The sequence below is a fragment of the Ranitomeya imitator genome, chromosome 4, assembly GCF_032444005.1.
Source record: "Ranitomeya imitator isolate aRanImi1 chromosome 4, aRanImi1.pri, whole genome shotgun sequence".
Lineage (NCBI taxonomy): Eukaryota > Metazoa > Chordata > Amphibia > Anura > Dendrobatidae > Ranitomeya > Ranitomeya imitator.
The window spans coordinates 433,835,613-433,843,679 of NC_091285.1; positions in this window are offsets into that span (position 1 = coordinate 433,835,613).

The window sequence follows — 8,067 nt, forward strand, 5'->3', positions numbered from 1 at the left end:
CTCTTCTCATATTACATTGGGTCATGTACGACAGCATTGAACAGTTACAAAAAAGCACATATTGTACTTCATTGTATCAGCGTTTACTAGTACATGATGATTTTCATGCATGCAAATATGTCTGAAAATGAACAAAAGTGTACACTGTAACTTTGGCTGTCAAGGGAGGAACATCTATTCAGTTACTCTGGGGCTGTATTTTTCTTTAAACCTGTTTTATTGAAGATTATACAACATAACAAGGTTACATCACAGAGTAAAAGAACAAACCACATTTATCATTGCTCATTGATACTCTATGGCAAAGTTAAAGGGGTTGGTCACTACTAGGAAAACACCTTCTTGATCAAATGTTTGGCCCCCATAAAATAATAAAGCTTATACTCACCTCCCGTGCAAGCGCTGTTCCCACGGTGGCTATCGTGCAGTTGATGTGACATGTTATACCGGTGCCCAATCAACACTGGCATCACTGTCCCCAACTTTGGACAAATCGAATTGGAGGCAACACCAGGATAAAGAATAAAAAAATAAATATTTTTGAAAGGTGTATTATGGGGTCTCAGTATGGAGAAGGGAAGCATGCGGGCTCACCATGAAAAAGAGCAGCTCTGTTATTTTAAGGGCATTGTGTCGGAAAGTGCTCAAGATGACCACAGTAGGGGAAAATATGCAGAAACGAACTCTGGTTGTGAAAAGTCATAATGGCATCAAGACCAGATGAAGAATGGGTTGAGAACAATTTCGATCAGAGAAGTCATCATCTACTGTATAAGGTACCTGGATCTAAGAGTACACTCACATTACTGCTTTTAATCAGCTGCAGACCGGTGTTATGAAGCCATTCAATGTTCCCGCAAACCGCCGTACATATACTTCTTCTCGATCGCACGGGCTCACGCTGAGCACCACTGCGACTGAGTGTGGGTGTCAACTCTATATGAAAGATGACACCCTGCACCAATGCAAACGATTGCATCCAGCACCAATCATGGGTGTTTAACCCCTCTGATGCTGTTCTAAATAGTGATAGCGACATTGAGGAGAATCGCAGAGGGAGTGAGCTGCCTGTCTGCTCCCATTGGCAAAACGCGATGTGATCGCATTGTGTCAATGGTCTTAATGGTGACCCTGGGCTGAAAAATGGCTGCAGGGTCCTTCGGGGAAGGTGGCCTCTGAGCTACTACTCAGAGCAGGAGCCGCCATGCCTCCTCCCTGCCTGTCAGACGCTACTCTGATGCCCTGCAGCGCAGATGCATTGCAGAGCATCAGATTAACGATCTGTCAGTGTAAAGATGATGTCCCATAGTGGGACAATGTAAACATTTTTTTTTTTAAAGTTTGGTATTATCCGGAATGACCCATGCTATATAATTGTCCTGCTAGTTAACCCCTTCACTGTACCTCAAAAGTAGTTTTCGACCACTTATGGGATATTGGTGTACTCAGGAGAAATTGCACAACAAATTTTTGGGGTCCATTTTTTCACCTTACCCTTGTTACCCAAAAATATGGGGCTAAAACACATTTTTATAGGAAAAATTTGATTTTTATTTCAAGACTCTACTTTATAAACTTCTATGAAGCACCTGGGGGTTCAAAGTGCTCACCACAAATCTAGATAAGTTCCCTGAAGGGTCTAGTTTACAAAATTGTGTCATTTGTGGGGGATTTCCACTATTTAGGCACATCAGGGGTACTCTAAAGGTGACATGGCGTCCCCTAATTATTCCTGCAAATTTTGCATTCAAAAAGTCAAATGGCCCTCCTTCCCTTCCAAGCCCTGCAGTGCACCCAAACAGTAGTTTTCCTCTACATATTGGGTGTCAAATTGTACTCAAATTTCCCAACAAATTGGATTGTGCAATCTATATATCTACAAATTTCCGATGTTTTCACAAATAAATGTAAGTCATATCAAAGAAATTTTACCACTGTCATGAACTACAATATGTCACAAAAAAAATCTCAGAATCAGTAGGATCCATTGAGGCATTCCAGAATTACCTCATAAAGTGACAGTGGTCAAAATTGAATTATTTGTCCTGGTCAGAAATTTGAAAACAGACTTCAGAGTGAAATGTTTAATAGCCTGTATAGACAGACTTTCATGTGCACAGGAGGACAATTGTTAACATGATCATTCTGTGCGCACATAATAGCTATTTTCTCAGCAGCAGCATTTGTTTACACAGGATGATCTACTGCTGAGAACAATGATATTTAACTATGCTTAAAAATAATTTCACAAACCAATAAACATTTTACTCATGCATTGGGTGATTTACAGCCTTTTTAGATAGGCCAATCAGTAGCGTTGCTACTGAAGGGGCGGTCGCCCAGGGCCTCGAGCTTTAAGGGGGCCCACCCGGACCTACGCTACTGTAACTGCAACTGAATCAATGACCCTGCTCTGCCGCTATGGGGACCCTGAGCAGGCGGGGAAGCCCACTGCCAGCAGTGGGCCCCCCTCCTGTCATCGCAAGGTTAACTGTATCGGCATGTAGCGATACAGTTCACCGCATTCATAAGGGAAGGAGCGCTGCTCTGCGCTCCTTTTCCCATCCTCCCCCTGTCAGCGTCTGACGTCGCAGATGCCTACACTGACAGCAGGCGCGATGACGTCCCCGGCCGGCGCCCACTGTCAGGAGATGAGCAGGAGCAAGGAGCACCGCTGGAACAAGGAGGAAGAGAGGTGAGTATTTATTTATTGTGCTTTTTTATGAGGTCTGCCTTATGCTACAGGGTCTGCCTATGAGGGGTGCTGCCTTATACAACAGGATCTGCCTATGGGGAGTGCTGCCTTATACTACAGGGTCTGCCTATGGGGGGTGCTGTCTTATACTACAGGATCTGCCTAAGGAGGGGTGCTGCCTTATACTACAGAGTCTGTCTATGGGGGTGCTGCCTTATACTACAGAGTCTGCCTATGGGAGTTCTACTTAATACTACAGGGTCTGCCTATGGTGGTACTGTCTTATACTACAGGGTCTGCCTATAGGGGTACTACCTTATACTACAGGGTCTGCCTATAGGGGTACTGTCTTATACTATAGAGCCTTCCTATGGGGTGAGTGCTGCCTTATACTACAGGATCTGCCTATGGGGGTGCTGTCTTATACTACAGGATCTTCCTATGGGGGATGCTGCTTTATGCTACAGAGTCTGCCTATAGGGGTGCTGCTTAATACTACAGGGTCTGCCTACGGGGGTACTGTTTTTTACTACAGGGGCTGCCTATAGGGGAACTGCCTTATACTACAGGGTCTGCCTATAGGGGTACTGTCTTATACTACAGGGTCTGCCTATGGGGTGCTGCCTTATACTACAGGGTCTGCCTATGGGGTGCTGTCGTATACTACAGGATCTGCCAATGGGGGTACTGTCTTATACTACAGTGTCTGCTGATAGGGGTACTGTCTAATACTACAGGGTCAGCCTATGGGGTTCTGCCTTATACTACAGGGTCTGCCAATGGCGGTGCTGCTTTATACTGCAGGGTCTGCCTTTAGGGGTACTGTCTTATACTACAGGGTCTGCCTATAGTGGTACTGTCTTACACTACAGGGTCTGCCTATGGGGGTGCGGCCTTGTACTATATTGAGGACTATCTGTCACATTATACTATATGGAGGTTATCTATGGGGCCATCATACAGTGTGGGGATTACAGTGAAGGGGCCATCATACAGTGTTGGAGTCATCAAACAGTTTGGAGGCTACTAAGGGGTCAGTATACTGTGTGGGTGGTACTATACAATTAGGGGGCATTATACTTTGTATAGGGGAGCTGTACGGGGGGAGACTCAGGACATTATTAAATGTAAAGTCGGCACTTATTGTTATAGGGGAACTCAGGTTACTGTGACTATCAAAGGGGCACACAGGGCAATATTATTTTCTAGGGGGCAAAATGTGGGCACTGTTTTCTAGTGCACTTGCACCCGGCATTACTATATTATAGAGGGGTGCTCAGAATTTAGAGGGTACAGAGAACCACACAGCAGGTGCAGTAACAGGGACACATACGGCAGCAAAGGCTCAGTATCGGGGTATCAGGTGCAGTAATAGGGACACATACGGCAGCAGCAGCTCAGTATCGGGGTATCAGGTGCAGTAATAGGGACACATACGGCAGCAGCGGCTCAGTATTGGGGTATCAGGTGCAGTAATAGGGACACATACGGCAGCAACGGCTCAGAATTGGGGTATCGGGGCAGTAATAGGGTCACATACGGCAGCAATGGCTCAGTATTGCGGTATCAGGGGCATTAATAGGGACACATACGGCAGCAGCGGCTCAGTATTGGGGTATCAGGTGTAGTAATAGTGACACATACGGCAGCAGCAGCTCAGCATTGGGGTATCAGAAGGATGAGGAGTTTGTGTAGGTCGGGAATACATGGTGATGGGGCTGGAATGTGAGAAGTGAAATGTGTCTTTGTTGTATTCTCTGCAGACGAGTCCAGGCTGGAAGAAGTTGTCATGTTGGTCTGGGCCAGATGGAAAAGACGGGAAAAGTGAACGATTCCATCAGAAAGATCGTCAGCGGTAAGTCACCATCTGTAACTGTGCTGTGATCACTTATATGTTCTGCAGGGCTGGTATCTACCACTGGCCATATGGCGGTAATATCAATATTGGCCTTTATATAGAGATTATTTTCAGTAACAGCGCGGTCATCTGCTGAGGATCTCCTCCACTAATAGGGTGTGTCACCGAGTTGTAGTCAAGGTTACCTGGTTAGGGGCCCACTCAGAAGCTTCGCCCCCCCCCCCGAACTAAAAACCTAGCTACGCCTCTGAGGCCAATAATTATTAATAATAACAATCTTTATTTTTTTACAGTGCTAACGTATTCTGCAGTGCTCTTGTAAGAGGGTGGTGCTGTTATGGACAGTAAGGAACACGCTGTCACTTTAAGAGGCTGCATCCCCTTGTCTGGCGTGATGGAATGTTCTGCTTCTCCCCTGCAAGAATCGTTGTAATGAGCTAGTCTGTGCAGAGTGCAGGTGTGGAGCTGTAGGAGCGTGTGTGAGCTGAGGCTGCTGGAGAGAGGACTTGTTGTGCTGATAGCTGAAAGAGAGAAGAACTGTGTCCAGACATAGCTGCAAGAGAGCCAAGAAGATACAGAGAAAGGGATTTACAGTTTCCAGGAGCATCCCTAGGATCCAGAAGCAAGGAGAAGACCACGTTTCACAGAGCTGACAGAAAGCCGTGCGCACCACCGTATTGGACTGCTGGGGGCCCCCTGGGACTGGACCTGATTCTCCAACATCACTGTGAGTTTGTTCCTGTTTGGTGCACCTTTTAGGGCCTAGTGTACGCTTCAATAGTCAGTACACGCGAGCCGTGTGGCCTGCTTAGTAAAGGCCAGGGAGGTTATATGTAGAGTAGCATCATCACTTGTTTATTGTTTGCATTTGCTTGTTAGACATATTTTGAGTCTGTAATAGTTGGAGCACCGTGCTATTTTACGGAAAAGATAAAGTTTATTACTCTTGTAAATTGTCTGTTGCCATTGTATACCCCTGTTTGCATCTTCCTCATTCCCTAATTTCCTTGCCTTCCAATAAATCTACCCTTTGTTGTTTGCACCTCATCTTGTGCACAGTAGTCTTCCTGCACCGTGGTGGTCCCCGGGCATGTTAATGGAGATGCTGTGGGCATTGGTGGAACCCCTGCAAGGACACTCCCTATGGGCATCATATTTAGTGTGCTACCAAAGTTTGACGGCAAGAATATGCCACTGTCCGACTGGGTGTCCCGGCTGCAAAGCACCCTGAAGATTTATAACATCAGCCCAGACCTTGAAGTGGACATTGCGTTAACTGCCCTAAAGGGAGAAGCACGTAGAAACGTCTGCCTACAGCCAGAACTAACCCACAGCACCCTGAAGGAGCTAGTGAAGTTCCTGGAAGAGATCTACGGCGAGACTGCTAGTGCCGGACACCTTCGCGCCAAATTTTTCCCTAGGCTGCAGCAGGAAGAAGAAGGAATTTCTCAGTATGCAAAAGCACTGCAAGGAGTGTTAGCAGAGGTACAGAGAAAGGAGGCGGATGGATTTGGCGGCATTGGCTCTAAAGACCGGATACTCCGGGAGCAATTCATTCTGGGACTGCACAGCACATCCTTGAGGCGAGCACTGTCAGAACGGGTCCGGGCAGATCCGGCTCTTACGTTTCGTCAAATCCTGGCGGAAACAGTGGCCCCAAGTAAAGAAGAGAGCTATACGTCTGGGGTGATGCGTGTCCAGGGCACCAATACCAGAGGGGACCCAAACCATCAGGAGGTGCTGGTCCAGGTGGTGCAAGACTTGCAGTGGTCCCTTGTCAACGTGCAAGAGAAACTGACCCAGATGGAGCGAAGAGTGGGGGAACTACAACAGTCTGACCCACCGTACTCATGCAACCATACTTCAGCCCGACCGATAAGGGATCAGTGGGAGCAAGCCCCCTCCCGTCAGGCATCGGAGGCACGAGGACAGGCTCGAGGTACCCCCCGGCGAGGAGGAGGCATCCAATGTTGGGAATGTGGAGGACGGGGGCACCTTGCCAGAGACTGTTGGAACTATACTCAAGGCCAGCGGAAGCCGCCGTTAAACTACAAACCCCCGCAGTAGTGCGGCACTCTGCGGGGGAGGTGAGGAGAGAGGCCGCTCCATATCATAACGAACACTTGATTACTGGGAGCCCCATCCTACGTGCTGAATTCGAAGGAGTTCTAGTGGATTGCCTGATAGATACTGGGTCACAAGTGATAACGATGCCAGAAACGTATTTCAAGCAGCATTTCCAGGACCTGGTCAAGCCAGAAAAAGAGACATTGATCCGGTTGTTTGCTGCCAACAACCGATCCGGGTCACAGGGGTCATGTGGATGAATATTCAAATCTGTGGGCAAGAAGTTGGGAGAAAAGGGATCCTGCTAGTCCCTGAGCCCATCAAGGAAGATGTGCCTGTAGTACTGGGAATGAACATCCTACGTGAACTCGATCAGATCATGTTTACCAAACGGGGACCTGGATATTGGAAGAAGGCTACTACACATAAGCCTACTCAAGAAGCCCTTCAACGACTGATCCGCGTCTGTGGGACGCAGAAGAGTGTGCCATCTTACCAGACGGTAGGGGTCATCAGGGCTCCTGGTAAAGAACCTGTAATTCTACCTCCAGAGCGAGAAACTATAGTATACCTTCCAGTGTTCCAGTGGGGACTCACCGCAACCTTGAAGTGGTTGTTCAGCCTGTGGTAGGCGGAGGAGTGGACCAAGAAGTCATAGCTCGTACGATAGCTGTGGTCCAGCGAGGACATGTCCCCATAAGAGCTTTGAATGTGGGCCCCGGGGAGGTCACCTTGCCACGAGGGACAGATCTGGCCCTGGTCTACCTACATAAGGGTGAAGTGGTGTGTCAGAAGGAGATGTCTTCATCACCGAAAGAAGGTGTGGGGTGGACCCTAGCAGTTGCTGCGGGGGACGAAGAGACGCCATCCCCATCCGCCATCGTCCAATTCGAGAACGATACCGGCAGATCCCGCCCAAGATGTATCAAGAGGTGAAAACATTACTGAGGCAGATGCTGGATTCAGGAGTGGTGCGGAGTAGTCAGAGCCCTTGGGCAGCCCCGGTGGTGCTCGTCAAGAAAAAGGATGGGACCATCCGGTTCTCTGTAGATTATAGGAAACTCAATGCCTGCACTGTTCGAGACTCGTATCCGTTGCCCCGCATCGAGGAATCCTTGACAGCATTGGGGAAAGCCAAGTACTTCTCCACCCTGGACCTAGCAAGCAGATACTGGCAAGTAGCCGTGGCAGAGAAAGACAAAGAGAAAACCGCCTTCATCCTCCCTATGGGGCTGTTCGAGTTTAACCGGATGCTCTTCGGGCTCTCCAATGCTCCAGGCACATTTCAAAGGCTGATGGAAAAGTGTTTGGGAGACTTAAATTTTGAGGCTACCCTGATCTATCTGGATGACATCATTGTGTTTTCGGCCTCATTCGAAGAACACCTTGCCCGGCTTGGACAGGTACTCAGAAGACTGCGGGCTCATAACCTGAAGGTGAAGCCAAA